The 20,190-nt window shown below is 33.4% G+C and overlaps 1 pseudogene; it reads left to right on the forward strand.

Moving 5' to 3' along the window:
* Positions 1-135: 135 nt before the first annotated feature.
* Positions 136-20,190, forward strand: part of LOC120183092 — a 68,834-nt pseudogene continuing 48,779 nt past the window's right edge.

Here is a 20,190-nt window from a genome sequence, read left to right on the forward strand (position 1 = left end):
AAGCAGACTTTGGGAAGAGGTACCAAGGTAGGAAGAGGGTTTGGGAGTCTTTTATAAAGAATGATCGACCTTATTCTTCCTATAACAAAGTTAGACTAGTTACGGCTTGGTTTTCATCACAAACACCAATAGAAGATGAAGGAAATTCAGAAGTGTCGAGAAAGAAGGTTGGCCAGATTAAACGGGAATGAATTTCAATGGGAGCCAATAGTCTTCCCACCTCTTTATGACACATTTAAATCTAGTGGCTATGTGTTTGAGACCACCGTACCAGATTGGGAAGTTTCTTTGAAAGATTTGAGTATCAATGCCATAATCATAGAGAATGTTGAAGATGTCGATAGATCCGGAATCCGCCCATTTCCACCCAGGTTTATGCTTAACAACTAGAAGGCTGAAGAACTACATGTGGTTTTCAAATGTCTTTCAGAGTAATACTCAAACTCTCCTTATTTTCCTATACCCGGGGCAATATGAGATCTTTTGTAAGGGTGAATAAATGGTTTTTATTATCATTCAATAAAAGATGCAATTTCTTTCCCGTAAAACATTTTTTTTTCATTTCATTTCATTTTGACTTTTCTTTCATTTATGTGGGATATTTTCCTCTCGCCCATAAACATTTCATTTCTCCTTTTCTTTTTAGGTCCCAAGATATTAATGAAGCAGGCAATGATTATTTTGAACCGGATGTGGATTTTGAACAGCTAAATTGTCTTGGGGACATTGATGAATGTGACAATGAAGAAGAGTGCAACTTACCTTCCGAAATATTAAGGATGGTAGAAAGAGAAGACAAACAAATATTTCCACATGAAGAGAAAATCGAAGTCTTGAATCTGGGCACAAAAGAGGAAATTAAGGAAATTAAAATCGGCATAATTCTTTCGGCTGAAGCAAAACAAAATTTAATAGACTTACTTTAAAAATAAAAAGATCTGTTCGCATGGTTATATCAAGACATGTCTAGGCTAGATACGGATATAATAGTCCATAAACTACCTATCAAAGTAGAATGCAAACCCGTGCAACAAAAGTTAAGGAGAATGAGACCTGAAATGCTCCTTAAATAAAAGAAGAAGTCAGGAAGCAGTTCGATGCTGGCTTCCTTCAAGGGGCCAAATATCCGGAGTGGGTGGCTAACATAGTGCCAATTCCAAAGAAGGATGGGAAAGTGCGCATGTGTATCGACTACCGAGACCTTCATAAAAGATGCCCTAAAGATAACTTTCCCTTACCACATATAGACACTTTTGTGGATAATACAGTCGGGAAAGCTTTTTTCTCGTTCATGGACGGATTCTCAGGATATAACCAGATTAAGATGCATCCCGATGATATGGAAAAGACCATACTCATCACAATGTGGGGAACTTTATGCTACAAGGTGATGCCATTCGGATTAAAAAATACTAGGCAATGTACCAAAGAGCAATGGTGACCTTGTTTCATGACATGATGCATAAAGAAATTGACGTTTATGTCGACGACATGATTGTCAAGGCACAAATCGAAAATGAACATGTCAAGAATTTGATAAATCTCTTCCAAATATTAAGAAAGTTCTAGTTGAGATTGAACCCCAGCAAGTATACCTTCAGAGTAATATTTGAAGAATTTTTAGGCTTTGTGGTCAGCAGGAAATGCATCAAAGTTGATGCAGATAAAATCAAGGCCATCCAGAATTTACCTCACTTATAAACATAAAAAGAAATTTGAGGTTTCTTGGGTAGATTGAATTATATTTCGCGGTTCATATCTCAATTAAACGACAAGTGTGACCCAATTTTTTGCCTTCTTCGGAAAAACAACTCTGAAATATGGGATGAGGACTGCCAGAATAAAATCGAGAAGATAAAAAAGTATTTATCTCGCACTCGTGCTTTAATGTCTCCCATCCCGGGTAATCCTTTATTCCAGTATTTATCTATATTTGAGAATTCAATGGGATGCGTCTTGGGCCAACATGATGAATCCAGGAGGAAAGAAAGAGCCATTTACTACTTGAGCAAGAAGTTCACTAATTGAGAAGTTAGATATTTACCCATTGAAAAAGTTTGATGTGCTTTAGTCTGGGCAACACATAGACTCAGACAATACATGTTGTACCACACCAATTGGTTGATTTCCATGTTGGATCCACTAAAGTATATGATGAGTATGCCTTCTCTCTAGGTTAGCCAGATTGCAGATGTTATTATCAGAATTTGACATAAAATACGTGAGCCAAAAGGCTATAAAGGGAAGTGACATATCTAAATTTTTTGTAAGCAGAGCGGCCGAAAATTATGAGCCACTGGACTTTGACTTCCCGGACGAAGACTTGATGGCCATATCTCTAGAAGAAGCAAGTACTTCTACAAGTGATTCATGGAAAATGTATTTTGATGGCGCATCAAATGCATTAGGACACGGCATTGGGGCTATATTGGTCTCACCTGAGGGAAGTCACTACCCGTTCACTAGTAGATTGAACTTTGATTACACCAACAACATGGCAGAGTATGAAGCTTGTGTTTTGGGAATTCGAGCTGCTATTGGACAGAATATAAAGACCTTACTATTATATAGAGATTCGGCCTTGGTGATATATCAGCTCCGAGGAGAATGAGAGATCAAAGATGTAAAGTTGGTAGAATACCGAAAGCTAATATTTGATCTACTCGAAGAGTTTGATGAAGTCACCTTCCATTACGTGCCTAGAGAAGAGAATCAAATGGCTGATGCCTTAGCTACCTTTGCAGTAGCATTCAAGGCTGGCGGGGCGTCTAACATGAGGCCAATTGACATGCAATCATATGAGTATCCGACTCATTGTTACCAAATCGAAGAAGTAAAAGACACTAAGCCCTGGTACCACGACATTCTGCAATACATCAAAAACTGAAGTTATCCAGAGAAAGCCACCGAAACTAATAAAAGAACTATCAGAATAATGGCAGCTGGATATGTTCTTAATGGGGAAGTCTTATACAAGAAAATCCATGATCAAATCCTATTGAATGTGTAGATGTAAAAGAGGTAAAGATGATATTAAAAGAGGTACATGACGGAGTTTGCGAACGCATGCGACTGGACATATGATGTCGAGGCAAATTATGCGATGCATATATTTATGGTCCACATTGGAAGGCGACTGCATCAACTATGCTAGAAGATGCCATAAATGCCAAATTTATGGGGTTCAAATAAATGTTCCACCTTAACATCTTCACGTGATGACAACATCATGGCCCTTTTCTATGTGGGGCATGGATGTCATCGGGTAAATGCATCCAATGACTTCAAACGATCATCGGTTTATTCTTGTAGCAATTGACTTTTTTACCAAGTGGGTGGAGGTTGCATCATATGCCAGTGTCACTCAGTCCACTATTTGCAAGTTCTTGAAAAAAGAGATCATATGTCGGTATGGTTTACTCGAAAGAATCATTACTGTTAATGCTACGAACCTAAACAATAAGATTATGGATGTTATTTGTGAACAATTCAACATAAAGCATCATAACTCTACTACTTATAGACCGAAGATGAATGGAGCTGTAAAAGCAACAAACATAAACATTAAAAGAATAGCGGAGAATACGACTGAGACATACAAGGATTGGCACGAGAAATTGCCTTTTGCTTTGTTTGCTTATCGAACATTGGTACGAACTTCGATTGGGGAAACCCAATTTTCATTAGCATATGGGATGAAGGCAGTATTACCCATTGAGGTGTAGATTTCGTCGCTCCAGGTTTTTTCAGAAGTTAAACTAGATGATGTAGAATGGGTACAAACTCGATATGATCAGTTGAACCTAATAGAAGAAAAGAGGTTGAAAGTCATTCATCATGGTCAACTCTACCAAAAACGAATGATTCGAGCACATAATAAGAAGGTGCGCACAACAGTATTCCACGAAGGAGATCTTGTGCTAAAGAGGATTTGGCTAATTCAAAAAGACTTCAGAGGAAAATGGATGTCAAATACGGAGGGGCCATATGTCATGAAAAGGCCTTCTCCGGAGGAGCACTAGTCCTAACTAAAATGGATGGGTCGAAACTACCTAATCCCGTTAATTCGGATGCAGTCAAAAAATACTTCGGTTAGGATAAAAACTAGAAAGGGCGCCCTAGGTTGAAGCAAAAAAAACATTTAGGGTGAAAACCTGAAAGGACACCCTAAATTGAAAAAAATAAGGTGGGTCCAAGATGAAAACTCGCAAAGGGCGTCTTGAAACCAATGATGGATCCAAGTTGAAAACCCGAAAGGGCATTTTGGATAATGATTCAGGAAAGGTCCCGGATCAAGACAGTGAAACATCACAACATCTAAAACTTCTACAGACTTAACGATTCGGAGAAATGTTGCACTCTCCCAAACATTGTCGTATTTTCGAAGTTCCCTTGACAAAGGTTGTACTAAAAAGTCATCTATCGGTGTATCAGTTCAAAAGCGCCCGCATTGTTGAGATCTATGGCATCTACTTATATTTGTTTTATGTATTGACTTTATAGAATGTTTGTCATGTACTCTTTATTCCTTTTCCCTTATAAATAAATATGACCATTTCTCTAAGTCAATTCCCTTCAAACATCTTAGATTAAATCTAAGTAAGAATGATTTATTCAATTTTAAAAAGATAATCATGTATTAGTGTACAAAGATTTTTTGAAAGGTACAGGTGGCCAGAAGCTGATAAGGTTTTTACACCATACTCGAGATAATTGGGTCCAGTTTATTGAGGTGACGATGATTAAATAAAAACTGGAGTTAAAGCTTCTTTTACGAAACTCTAAGAGTATGTGTCAAAGCAAAGATCGGAAATCAAGAATCAAAAAATAAAGTTTGTCAAAATTCAAAAGTCATCAAGGTCGACACCAAGAGATTGAGATTTCTCTCTAAACCCTAAAAATAACATGTTGCATATGTATTTTAGGCATATATAAGGACATTTCATCTATAGCAACGCATACATGTATAATTTTACAGATTCCTGTCAGAGTCAATTTCAAGAATAATGGATTCAAAATAAGCTCAAAATTAAAACAATACAGCCTATCCAAGTTAAGATTTCAACTTCACAAGGAAGGATATCTGGCTCAAGACAAATTCATCTGGACTCAATTTCACAATGAAGGAGTCACCCATGATTTCGACTTCACAACGAAGGTTATCGTACCCAAAAGATTGACCCAACTTTACGATGAAGGAGTCATCTGTAACACAACAATGAAAAACCATTTTCATACCAAAATATTCAGGTCAAATTTCATATCCACGACGAAGAATATTGGGCTAGAAGACGATTCAGGAGCTAGTTTTCAGTACTTTAAGCTTGGTTTCAACTTCACAATGAAGGTCCACGATTTCAACTTCACAACGAATGATATTGTGCCCAAGATTTTTCAATTCAACTAAACTTACAGCGAATGAGTCAACCACGATTTCAACAGATATCCTACAAGCCATCATTTCAAGATTGACTCAACTTCACGGAGAGGGAGTCATCTGTAATTCAGTCCAAATTAACAAACCAATCGTAACATCGAATTTCAACTCTACGACGGAGGATATTCGATAAGATGAGAATCGACCCCCATAACGGAGGATGTTAGACCTGGTGATCTATTCACGATGGACGAAAATAGTGTCTTTTAATATTTTCCCTATTCCCGTTACAAGACTATAGGCAAAGAGAGGCAGCTGTAGACACAAATTTTCGTCTGATCTTGGGTATATAGTATATTATATTATTATATCCTATAGTATATTTATATTATATAGTATAAACATACTATATGATTATGCATTTATTATATGGTATAGCATACATATATATATATATATAATACGTAGTGGTATATTTATACTATATAGTATATATATATATTTACTACATAATATATTTTTTTTATTATATAGTACATTATTATATATTACTATTTTATTAAATCAATATTTATATTTCTTTTGTTTTTTTGTTAGGTACAAGCCAACCCAAAAACATACCCAATTAGGCCCATGTGTGCAACCCAACTAGGCTAGGTTTCTGCCTTTTGCTCCCAGCCGCCAACATCCCTACCGTTGGATCAATATGAGATCCAACGGCCTATGATAGAGATCAACTTTACAGTTTCTAAACCTAACAACCCCAATCCATATAGCCACCTAACAGGGATGGATTTGGCTCCACAACCCCTGATTTTTCGGCCGGTTTTGAAGAGGTTATCCCCTAGTGGGAAACTAATTTCGCTAATAACCAAAAGCCTAAAGGACTCTAATCTAACTAGGACTCTAAACCAAACAAAAAAAAGGGGATTATTAAGTCTATAATTCCCTGCAAAATGAAAGGAGAAAACTAGATTGAAGCAAGAAAAGTACTTGTAATCTCGAAAAGAAAAAGTTAATTAAAAAGGTATTTTTTTCCTTTATCGATTCGACTTTCATGGTTGTATGGTATGCGTGTTTGGTTTTCATTTTTATTTTTTTATTCGAAAAAACTCTCACAAATGAGAGAAGCCAATGATTGAGAGGGGTTTTTTCGAAAGATCTTTCTTAGATCTGGCCCACCTCGAGGCTTTTTGAGGAAAATGGTGGGGAGATTTGAGAAGAGGGGGACGAGATCTTTCGAATGGTGTAAAAAACGTTGGGTTTCACCGCCAATGAACGGTGGCTGGCGCCAGTCCACGGCGGCCGATGAGGCGGAGCACAACCGAAATCTAGGTTTCCCCATGAATTCTAATTAAATGTTCTTCATGACATGAACAACATGGAGAACATTTCAGAGAATTTTAAAAAAAAGGTTTTTGATCCGATTTGAGGGAGATAAGGAAAACGAAATTTGTTTCAAAGTTTTGGGCTTTATAGCCGACCCGAAAACCCATTCGGATCCCTTGATGATCCGCGTGTTTTCTCACGAGTAGGGTCTAATTACGTCGTTGGTCCTTATATTTCGATTGAAAATCTGTTTATGCTTTTTTTAACTATGGTTTTCTTTTTAAATTGACCTTATGCTTTATTTTTTTTTAATTTGGTCATTGCTTTAATATTTCACGTTTTCATTTAATTATATTTAAAAGACTATTACGCTTTACACAATTTTGACCCGATAGTAATCGATTTATTTTTATTTTTTATTTTTATTTTTTAATTCTTAATTTGTCTTTGTTTTTACTTGATCTTGCAATTTGCATTTTTCTTTTATTTTAATTGACATCATTTTCTTTATTACTTCGTGTTTTCTTAATCTGTGTGGTTTGTTCCATTACGTAGCATGAGTTTGTTCTATTTATTTTTGATATTCCATCATGTTAACTTTATTTCCATTTATTTCTCGGTATGTATATATGTATATTTTTTGTTTCTTTGTCTCGTTCAAAACATTTAACCTTTTTGTTAATTCTTCCTTTTGAATCACTCAATATTTTATTTTTACAATATAACCTCTTTTTTATTTTTTAGGGGTACTTTAAATCGATCAAAGTTAAGTAATTTGGATCAAATCTTAATTTTTAATTTAACTTTTAATTTTTGCAATTAAGACAATCGAACAATTAAATTAGTATCGAAAGGGTAGTACAAGGGTGTTCATTATTCCTTGACTGTAACTGACTTTCGAACCCGACATATTTTTGGTAAAACACAGATCAGATAAGAGGATAAATCGAAGTGTCCGATCAACCTAAGTTTTCTTTTTCTTTTTTTAATTTTAAAAATAAATAATCGGTGGCAACTCTATCATGTTTAATTTAAGTCGAAGTCCGATTTTGAGCCCACACGAAAGACAGTTACGACAACAGTAATGCAACACGTAACAAAATTTTTTTCCAGTGTCAGCAAGGAATTGAACTCCCAACAACTCTAAATGTAAACAACCCATTTTAAAACTCTAGAAAACTAAGGACAAGATGAAACAAAGCCTGTCCCCAACAAGATCACTGAAACAATTAGTTGAACACATTGAAGGCATGTACGGTAAAACTGTAATTTTCTTAACACTCCGAGCAACATAATATCCAATCTTCAGGAACTAACAAAATCAACCAAGAAGATCCAGCAAGAATCGATTTCGACCAAAAAAAATTGAAAAAACGATGAGATAAGTTGAGAGAGTAGCAAACCAGAGATTGCAACAGGTGACGCGATAGGAGACAGCGAGAAATATTAACAAAACCGATGACTACAATAATGAAGAATCTGATTACAGGAAAAGACAATGAAGGTAACGACCACGCTTTGGTGCTGAACCCGACGATAGAGAACCATGAAACAAATTTTCAAGATCTGTTTAATTTCGGTCACATAAACAAACCCAGGCTCTAAATCTTGATAGCAGCAAGAACGATGGTGTTCAAAGGACTGCAGTGGATGTATCAATGTCAGGATCATCAACGATTGGAACGACGACAACCTCAGCGGTGGGGATGATTCTCGTGGCAGAAACCACGACATCAAGATCATCAACGTCAATCGACAACGCAAAAGAATCTGGAGATCGGCAGGATCTACAAACTCTGTTTCTCCTGACTTATGATAAATTTGTGTCGGACAGCCATCACTATTGTCTATCTTACTTAGCTCACTCATAATCAAAGCCATTGTTCATTTACGTAAAATCAAAATTATTATGATACTTAATACATTTTTTTCTTTCTAAACACCATATTTAATAGATTATGCAATATTATACGTTCCTAAATAGTTTCTCATACACTCATTTTTTATTTGTGATTCTCGGTGATAATTCAATAAGTCGGAATGGTCCTTAAGCTTTTAGGGTTATAGTGGGGATCGATCCAACTTAATCTTGAAAATGGTTGGGTTTTAAAATAAATGTATACATAAATAAAATTTGGATTCGCCACCGACCTTTGGGTTAGGTAGGTCGAATACCTAAAAATACATTTTAAAATAATTTTAAGAAAAATAATTTTAAAAGATAAAAATGATCAGTGTTTAACCAGAAATTCGTTTTGAAAAGAGTTCATGAGTCAATTATACGTGGGGAAGAATTAGCACCCCTACGACGCCCCAATTCAATATCTAAGCGATCATACGTCATCTAAATTTTGAAATTGGCAAATTCGAAAACACATTTAAATTATGATCCTTTTAGGAAAAAAATCTAAGGGTTGTTATTTTGCACGAATAATTCTCGAAATACCTTCCTTTTCAGTTAAGGGGGCGTTTCCATAGATTCACCATACAAAATAATATTACCCAAATACATATATTAATTATAAAAAAACAAATTCATTTGAATATAAAATGTATTCTTTTGTTCGAACAATTCTTGGAAACACAATTCTTGTCAGTTAAGGCGCATTTCTATAAATTCCTCGAGTAAAATAACATTTGAAAACATTACAACTAGTGAGTAATTAACAAATAAATAAATGATGGATCAGAATAATAAAGATAGTGACTTTAGGGATTAAAATATACAACCAACAAGAAATAAAGGCAAACATTGCAAATATTTCACAATCCAAGAACTACAATTGAATACACCAACTTTGATCATTCAGGACTAAAATGGAAATTATTAAAATAAGACTCTCAAATTAAAATATTCCTAAAAATAAGATAACAAGCGAAATGGTACTAAAATGAAATATAAATAAAAACAATATCCAAATCCTAAACCATCAGTGACTAAATGCATAAATTAAAGATATCGTATCTCAATTATAATAAAATAATAAACATAACCCAAACACTGGCTAAAATGAATAAAAATAAAGACCAATGAAAAATTTCGAATAAACCACAATAACAGTAGTAACTAAATTAAAGCACAAAATCAAAGAAATAAAATAAACAGAGAACTAATGATCGAAATGGAAAAACACGCATAAAGTAAAGGGACCTAGAAGAAAATACACCAAAAAGTAAGTGCTGCGAAATAAAAATGAAAAATCACTAAATCAGTCCTTAAATATTTTTCAAAAATTAAACAGTCACTGCACATGACTAAAATGCAAAACACGCATAAATTATAGGGACCAAATAGAAATTAAACCAAAAAAATAAATAAAACGGTCCCTGCAAGTGACCATTTTGCAAAAATAAGCCTAACTTAAGGGGACCTAAGTGCAATTTCCCCTAATGTTTTCTATAAATAAAAATTTCTTTCTTTTTTTTCTTATTTTTTTGTTTAAATTATTTTTAGAGAGAGGGTCCCCTCTCTCTAGAAGACCAGCTGGTCGGCGGTGGCTTACGCTCCTCCGGCCGTCATTTCTCCTGTTGCTAGCCGTCGTCGATGGTCGTTAGTCACCAAATTTCACCAGGAGATCTGTTTCAAGCTCCTCGTCTCGGATCTGGGCTCATTTTCGCTGGGAGATTCACCATTTGTCGCAAAAATGTCGAAAATCGTTCGGTTTCTTTTACTCCGATCTAACGTCGTCCATCGATGGATCATCCTCATTCCAAGGTATGTAGTTCTTCTCACCGATGGACGCAACCTCACCGCTCGGATCGTCAAAGAAGGCTCCAGTCACCGACGAGCTTACGACTAAAAGGATAAGTCACTCCTTTTTCTTTGTTTTTTTGTTGTTGTTGCTATTTCTTTGTTCGTTCGAAGAGAAAGATATATATATATATATATCTCAATATTTCAAAATATAGAAAAAGAATAGAAAAAAAACTTGCTTTTTTATTGCTTTTTTTTTTAAACCGAAAGGGGAAGGTGCTTTTACATTGTTTTGATCCATTCCCGAGTCCCCTCTCTATTACAATCTGTTTTAAAATAGGGGTCCCCTTTTTTTCCCAAACCGAGACCCTCCCCTTACATTAATTTCAAATGAATCCCCCCTCTCCCAAATCAATTTTGGGTTCCCCCTTTTTACATTATTTTTGTTCAGTTTTATACCGGGTGTACATATGTAAAAAAATAAATGGAAAATACTTGTTGTGGTTGTTGGATGTGCAAAGTGTGGCGTGCTACAGAGAGTTTGCTGATGAAGGCACAATGATCGTGACAGAGGGATGGCAGCACAGTGATGGTGGTTGGCTACAACCGGGGCATTGAATGCTCCATATATTAAGGGATTTTACTCTTTTTTTTGTTTTGTTTTTATTTTTGTTTTTTTATAAATAATAATAAAAATTAGTAATTAAAATAATAAAAATAATAACCGGACGAAAACGGGTGTCGACACAATAGATTAATCTCCTTTTATGATTCGTTTGTCGATACTATCAAATTTGTTCATATCTATTTTTCATTTCGAGTCTTTTGATTGAGTTTTTATCATTTTTCATGTATGATCCTTATATGCTCTAAAATGACTAATTTCTTATGTCAATATTATAAAATATTATCTAAATTATAAATTTAGTTTACAATAATAATTATAAATCTTATTATAATTTTAATATTTTTAAAAATTTCAATAAGACTGATTTCAGAAAAAATAGCTTCCATATTATATTTGGGAAATTGAATTATATCTCTAAACGTGAGACATACGTACTCTTAATTCACACTAAACACAAACGAGTTTCTCTTCTCTGTGGATGTGCTGCCTGGCGTCCTTCGGACCATTTATGTCGCTGAAATTGAGAGTTGAAAGCCAAACAAAAAGACTAATTAATTGACATCATATGTGGGCCTTCGACTTGGAGCTGGTGCTATGCGGTTTCAATATTCCAAACATTTTTTAATGACTTTATGAATTAAAATCAGTTTATGTTCTCCATTTAAAGATCCTTTGTCTGTTAACCATTTCTTTTATGTACATTTGGGGATGTAATGGGCCGGACTTGGATTGGATCCAACTAGATCCAGATCCAAACCCATTTTCATATCCTGGATCCAGTTCCGTCCTGGATCCACAAGTCTAGAAAATTGGGATTCAAATCCAGATCTAATGGATCTCATGGATCCGAGTCTAAAACGGCTCTATTAAAAAAATACTATTCAACCTACTTTTTAACATAATAAAATTGTCATTGACTAATTTCATATCATATCTACAATGGAGGAAAGATTAATTCCAATACAATTAGTAACATAATAAAAAAATAAACTGAAGTTTCAAAAAAAACTCGAACATAATTACACAAATGTCTTTTGAATAACACAAATATTAAAAAATGTAGATAATGAAATTTTCTATTGTTGCAAGTTGAGTATTGTACTTCTACCTCTTTAGAGTGCTAGTCTTCATCACTACTTAAATCATCAACATCCTAAAACAAACAACCAACCGAAGAAAAAAATTGTTAAACGAAAATAATATTTATGAAATTTAAATATTAATATTAAGGTTATGTAATTTAATAACTTTCTTATCTATTCTGTCAATGATATCCTCCATTTCATCATCACAATCTTCATTAATAGTAGAACAAGCATGTGATCCTTCAAAAGTGTCTTTATCATAAATAAATAAAATTAACATTACAGAATAATGTGAAATATAAAAATTAAAGCAAAGAAGAGAAATAATATAACTACTAATAAGTATAAAAAACAACCCTATAAGAACTCAAGCATCTCCTCTATAAAATATTTATATAAATTTTAAAACCTATTATGTTATTTATATATATTTTAAAATCAAATGTGAGTTTTTCTATAAACGGGTAAATGGGTCCAGACCCGGTATCGTAGTGTCAGATTCAGACTCGGATCCGTACTTTAATCAGAAGATTCATATCTGATATGAATCTAACACTACGATACCGGGTTCAAGATCTGTTGCCATCCCTATCTCCATTCCTTAAAATGTATGACTTATAACCATTTAATTAAGTATTTAATCACTGCATCAAATCGAAAAGGGTATTTAATTAGTCTGCTAAATGAATAATGTAAAAGGTTCCAAATAATTTCAGCTCCTGCTATCAAATTAAAAGGGTATAGCATATAGGAAAATTATGTATTTAATCCTTCAATTATCACTTTAATTCCGTTTTGGTTATTCAATATTTGTTTTTTTGTAAAACCAACCCTAACATTATATTTTGACCATTCATCATTAAATGATAAACAAAACTGCTAACGTAGCACTTTTTGTTAATGGTGACATAATATTACCTTGTAGTTATACATCAACACCACCTTTAATTTTTTAACAATGGGTGACCAAAATGTAATCAAAACATAATTTTGATTTTAAAAAAATTACTAGGTTGAATTATGTACAGAACAATGGTAAGTTAAAATCGAATTTGGAATTTATTGAATTGGCTTTGGGCCAAGCTAGTGTTCTAATGAATGCCTTAAAATTGAAAAGGAACCGCAAAAATATGGGCTATTATCAATGCTTGCCTATCAAAATAGAGACGGTGAAGAATCCATTTTTGGTTACATAAGTTCAGTTTTCACGTGCCTCGCTGGATCTGTTTACGAGTATATCAAATATGATAAAGCCTTTTGATGTATGCCTTAATTTGGCACTGCTTTTAGAAAAGTTTGGACCAAATTAAAAGGACCGCTCTGTACTATCATATTGGTGGATTAAAAAAGTAATGTTTAATATAGTTAAATTGACTCTATCCAACTTCAAAAGTCAACTCGTTTAATAATAATGTAATGCGCAAACTACATAAGTGGTCGTCTAACTTTCAAAAGTTTTCATTTTAATAACTGAATTTTTACAAAAAAAATTACTAACATTAGCTTCCATTTTCATTTTGGCCACTCTCCCATAACTCCGTTTAGTGGAGTCTGATGTGGACACTCAACGCTGTTGAGAGAGTAGTGGAAGGAAGAAAAACGTGGAAGAACAAGCTTCATAAATGGCAAGAATAGAGGAACCCTACCTTATTTCGTTTTAGTCTTGTCATAAAGTGGTTTGACTCGAGATTTATTCATTGAAATGTTGTTTGCGTCTAATGGACATTTAGATTGAATTGTCTTCAGATTCAAATTATTTTGATCTTGGAATTTTCGGGCTCAAATCATATTGGGTACAAGTTTAGGATTTTTGGACTTGGATTTCTCTAAGGTTTAGGCCCTTTTAGATTCGAATATATTTAAGTTTGTGTAATAACCTGAATTTTTAGTCAACATATGAGAGTTGACTTGATATGTATGTGGAGCAATTTAAGATCATAATAAATTTCGCTAGACAATTTGAGCCTAATTATGAGAGAATTTAACTTATTTGGACATTAAAAGGATAATTTTTAAGTTGATAAAAAATACGAAGGGACAAAAAGGATAATTAAACCATTGAGATGAATCATGACTAATTTTTCATGATTTTATTTGTCCCATATGAAAATAACGAAGTAAATAGTAAAATGGGTAGTGGTTCACCCACTCCTCTCCCATTTTTATCATTTTTTCCTCTTCTTCCTAAAATTTTATGATTTTAAATATTTAAAGGCATAATTTTTGTATTGATTTTAAAAGATTCGAGATCAATAAAGGAAAAATTCATCTTTAGAAATTTAAGAGCTTCAAAATGAGGATAATATCACTCATCAAGGATGGCATGAGGTGATAAGGGGTTTTATGAGGGTCTAAGCCCAAGAGTCCTATTATGCTTGATTAATGTCATTTTTCATGTTTCTAATAAATTTTAATGTCTTCCAATATTGTGATGTTGGTTGTACTAAAAAAACTGTAAGGGCACATATTCCACATAGATAAGGAAAATGTCTTTGGAAAGGTATTTAAAAGGGTAGTTATTCCCTCTAGTGAATGTGGTAAAACAACTCCTTTGCACAGGCGTGTCGTCGCAATGTCAATTTGGGCCTTAGTCACGATCGTGTACATTTTATATTTTTTAGAGAAAATACAGAAGAATTTCTTTGAAATTGTTTTTTGTAAAACTGAACTGAGAATTTTAAATAAGGAAGAATTTCTTTGAATTTTTAATTGGTCAAATTAATTGCTAGAATTATCTGTCTAATTGTTGGTCTTTTGAAAATCCAAAATTAATTTGTTGTATTATAGCAACTATGACAGCTGTTAATTTCTAGAATTTGACTTTCTATAGTTTGAACCTAGATAATTTTGGGGCTAGGTTTGAACCTTTATTGTAGTAGAAAATAACTTAATTATCGATTATATATGCTAAATTAACAAGGCTTAATTTCAGCCGTTTAACTTACTGATATAAAAGTTGTCTCAGTAATTATTTTACAAATGAACCTAGAGGCTTGGTTCATCCAACTACAATAGAATAATTACAACATTTAATAAGTTGTTAAATTTTTGGAAATAAATTAGTGTTTATTATTGATTTCTTTTGACGTTTTTGTCCCGGAGTGAAGCCAATAAATAGAGAGACTTTTAGAATTCTCAAATCATAAAAAATAAAAATGATTTCTCTCTTTTTCAAATCCTCTCAAAGTTTATTTCCTTTTGGTGAGAAGAGCAATTTCATCATTGTCTACTCCAATCTTCGAAGTGCATGATTATTCAGAGCTACCTTGTTAATCTCGGGGGACGTATGCCTACTGCAGCGATTACACTTATCAAGGTGAAATCGTTTCTAAGGCAGTGGTTTCATACCACAACACAATTATTTCTTTGTTGTTTAATTTTATTATTATTATTTTTCAGCCAGTGCTAACAATTTTATTTTTTTAGTGTACATTCTAATAATTTAGAAATTATTTATTAACTACAAAATATCAAATACAGTGGCTAAGCTTGTTCTTGATTTATCCAAGCTCGGCACTCTTGATGGGACCAATTATCGAAGGTGGTCTTAGTGGATAATAATATTCTTTGAACAACATAAACTTGACTATGTGTTGCTTAAGTTGGCGCCTAGCCCACATCATCATCTTCATATGTCAATTTCAATGCTATCGGAGGTGACACTACACCCATTACTACCAGTGAAGTCATTCCATTCGTAGCTAATGTTGCCCTTTCTCAAGCATCTTTAAGAAGTATGAGAATGAAAACAAGACAGTTCGTGGCTTCCTCTTAAGTCACATGTCGAACAAACTTTTTGACATGTTTCTTAAGGAGAAAAGTGCTAAGGTGATATGGGACATGCTAGAGAAGAAGTACGAAGTCGATGATGTTGGGATAAATAATTATGTGGTCGGTGAGTGCCTCAAGTTTCAAATGTCTGACGAAAAGTTGATTATGGATCAAGTTCATGATTATGAGAAGTTACTTTCTAACATTCTAGCAGAGGGCATGAAGATGTGTGAAGTCTTATCAGCAATTTTCCTTATTGAAAAACAACCAAAGTCTTGGTCTGACTATTGCAACATTCTGAAACACAAGAAAAGGGTGTTTATAATTGAAGATCTAGTGAGCCATATGAAGATATATGAAGCCAATTGAATTAAGGATAAGTTGAGTCCTTCTAATATTTCTTTTAAGGTTAATCGGGTTGAATCTAGGTATACCTCAGGCTCCAAATTTTATAAGCCCAAAAGAAGAGGTGGCCAAAAGTAGAAGCTCAAAGCCTAGAAATCTTTCAACTTCAAGAAGCCCACAAATGATAAGGTCCACCAAAGCCCTTCAATTGTTATGTGTGCGGATAGGTCGGACACAAAGCCTACCAGTGACAACAACGATCGAACCGCCAAAATATGAACAAACCATAATTGAACATTAATGAGAATGCTGACAATATCATAACAACAATGGTTTCTGAAGTTAAACCTGGTGGAAAACAATGTTGACTGGATCATAGATACTGAAGCTTCTAGGCATTTATGTGCTAATGAAACTGTTCATCAAGTTTGAAGATGTAAAATGAACATGTGTGCATGAGGAACTCTAGTAGCTCTGAAGTGTTAGAAAAAAAGAAGGTTTTACTAAATGACATATAAAACCTTAGCTTTAAATAATGTTTTGTATGTACATGTCATTCGTAAAAATCTGATTAGTGGTGGGTTACTAAATAAGGCAAGCATTAAACTAGTTTTTAAAGTAGATAAACTCATAGTTTCTCATAATGGTGAATATGTAGGTTTATTTGTAATCGAAACCACTACTTCTGTTTATATTGTTGAGACTCTTGATATGTGGCATGCTAGATTAAGACATGTGAATATTCATTTTCTTAAAAAAATTATTAAAATGAATTTACATCCTAATCTAGACAAGAACAGTTTTAACAAATATGGAATTTGTGTAGAAGCCAAGCATGTTAGACATTCTTTTAAAACTATTTCGAAAAGAAAGATTGAACTGTTAAAACTTATTCACAGTGATCTAGCAGACTTTAGAAACTCTGAGAGTAAGGGAGGAAAACACTATTATATAACCTTTGTAGATGAGTTTTCAAGATATACAAATGTATATATCCTTAGAATTAAAGATGAAGCTAATAACTTCTTTCTTATTTAAAAGGAAAAAACTAAAAAATTAACTTGATAGGAGAATACAATGACTCAGGTCCGATAGAGGTGATAATACAAATCTAATTTCCTTAAAGATATGTTAGAAGAATGTCATTATTTATGAAATATATTCCCTCTACTTTACTCAATAGAATGAGACAGTTGAGAGAAAAAAAAATCTTAAAGATATGTTAGAGGATATGGGGGAAAGCTATTCTGTTTGCAAATCACATTTTAAACCGAGTACCTCATAAGAAATTAGACTTTACCCATATGAGTTGTGGAAATGTTATGCACCTAATTTGTAATACCTGAAACTATGGGGGTTTCTGGAAAAAGTAGGTTTTCCTGACTTTAAGAAGTTCATCATCAGTCCTGAAACCATTGATGTAGTGTTTATCAGGTATGCTTCAAACTATGTCACATAAAGATTCATGTATCTGCATGACTTATCTATTTTTGAATCTATGGATATTGTGTTCTTTGAAGATAAATTCCTTTAAAGAAACCTAGATTAAGTTTTGAAACACAAGTAGAAAATCATGCTTCAACTTCTTTTATTTTTATCAAGGATTCTATATAGATAGAATTAGAGCCTAAAAGAAGTAAAAGGAAAAGTGTAGCTACTATCTTTGATCCAAATTTTATAACTTCCTTTATTTCTAAAATATGTGATGTAGACACTATTTCTATTCTTATAGCTCAGGGTTTTCTATTAGATGATGATCCAAAGTCATATGAAGCTATAAGTTCAATTGACGCTAGTTTTTATAGAACTGTTATAAATGAAGAACTAGAGTCAATAATGTCTAATCATATGTGGAAGTTGGTAGATTTTCCTAGAGGGTTTAGACCAACCAACTCTAAGTGGGTCTTTAGAAAGAAACTTAGACTTGATGGGTCAATCTAGAGATATAAGGTAGTACTAGTAGTCAAAGGGTTCACTTAGAGTTTGGTATATACTTCTTCGATACATACTCTCTTGCCACAAAATCTCAATGATCTGTGTCTTATTTGCAGTAATGTTCATTCTTAAGTTGCACGTAAATCAGATAGATGTAAAAGACTGTATTTTTTAATGGAGATCTAGGCGAGGAGAAATATATGGAGCAACCACCAGGTTTTGAAGCACCCGGCTCCGAAGGCAAAGTGTGTAGACTTAAAAAGTCATTTTATAACCTTAAACAAGCTCTAAAGTAGTAGTACGAGAAATTTTACAAAACCATTATGAACTTTGGTTTTATTGTAAATAGAGTGGATGCAGGTGTATATTCGAAAATGTTTGAGACTGATTATGTCATCATAGTCTGTATGTTGATGACATGTTATTCAGTACTAGCATTGAATCCATTAAAAAAATTCCTTTTCCATTAAATTTGAAATGACAAACTTAGGAGAGGTTAATGTGATCTTACGAGTTAATGTTACCAAAACTGATAAGGGTTTACTTTAAATCAAACACACTATATTGAGAAGGTGTTAAAACAATTTGACAGTTTTGATATCATCCTTGTTTGGACTTCTTATGACTCTAGTATATGACTTCTTAAAAATAAAGAAAGTAGTGTTTTCTATAAAGAGTATGCTAAAATCATTGGGAGCCTTATATTCTTAATGAACTACACTCAGCCTGATATTGCTTATGATATGAGTAGGTTGAGTAATTATACTCATAACCCTATTAGTGAACACTTAATTATTGTAAGACGCTTAATTATCTTAAAGGTACCATGGATTAGAAACTCAATTTTGTTGGTTATCCTTCAGTTTTAGAAAGATACTATGATGCCATCTAGGTTATCTATAATGATGAAGTAAGCTCTACGAGGGGCTATGTCTTTACCTTAGGTGGCATAGAGATCTCATGAAAATCTGCTAAGTAAACTTGCATAGCTCATTCTACCATGGAGTCAAAGTTTATTGGTCTTGACTTAGTTGGACAAGAAGCTGAGTGGCTCAAAAATTTGTTAGTAGAAATACTTTTGTGGGGAAAACCAACTTCTCTGATGTCCTTGTCGTGTGATTCACATGTTCGACATGTGTGGCTTAAAACCAAGCTTACAATGGTAAGAAGAGGCATGTTCACATTATGAACGAATCAATGAGACATTAACAAGAAACATAGTACATTTTTCTGAATATGTGAAGTCAGAGAGGAATATAATTGACCCGCTTACCAAATGGTTAAGTCAAAAATTGGTTATGGATTCATCGAGGGGGTGGTCCTAAAGCCCATTAGTTAAGGAATTCATGGTGGATATCCAACTTAGTTATCTAAGTTCAATGTGGTCAAACGAAACCATGAAAAAACTCATAGTATACATTTACATACATATCCTTATGATGAATAATGTATATGTATAGGATGAGCTTAATTACTCTTAATAAATTCATAACCAAGGCTTTGGTTGGTCTTAGTGAAAAAAAAACTTGATGAATTTATCGATATTTGTCTTAATATCTATTCTGAATAAGTTCACAACCCAATGTTGAATGGGTAGTCCTAATAGCGAAGGATTGAGTGAACTTACTACTAAAGAGGATGAGTTTTCTAAAAACTCTTAATGAATTCAAACCCAATAGTTTGGATATTCGTAGTGAGAAGGACAAATAGAATTCAACGATTAAAGAGGTTGGATATTTATTCTTAATGATTTCTTATCCCAAATTTTGGGTGGTTCATTTAAAATGAACTTAAAGAATTTCACCTTAATTATTGAGAAGTTAAGCTGTAGTAAAAGCGCTTAGTTATTTGATAACCTAAATTTTGGTGGTTTATATTGAGATAAACATAATGAAATAACCTACGAAGTAAGAAGGATTAACCACCTTTTATGACAAATGTTGGTATTTTTTTAGTACACTTACTAGAATCCTAAGGAAAGAAAGCTACATTTGTATACATATTTGTATATATACTCTTTGTAGAA

This window comes from Hibiscus syriacus, unplaced genomic scaffold, assembly GCF_006381635.1.
Source record: "Hibiscus syriacus cultivar Baekdansim isolate YM2019G1 unplaced genomic scaffold, ASM638163v2 tig00112738_pilon, whole genome shotgun sequence".
Taxonomy (NCBI): domain Eukaryota; kingdom Viridiplantae; phylum Streptophyta; class Magnoliopsida; order Malvales; family Malvaceae; genus Hibiscus; species Hibiscus syriacus.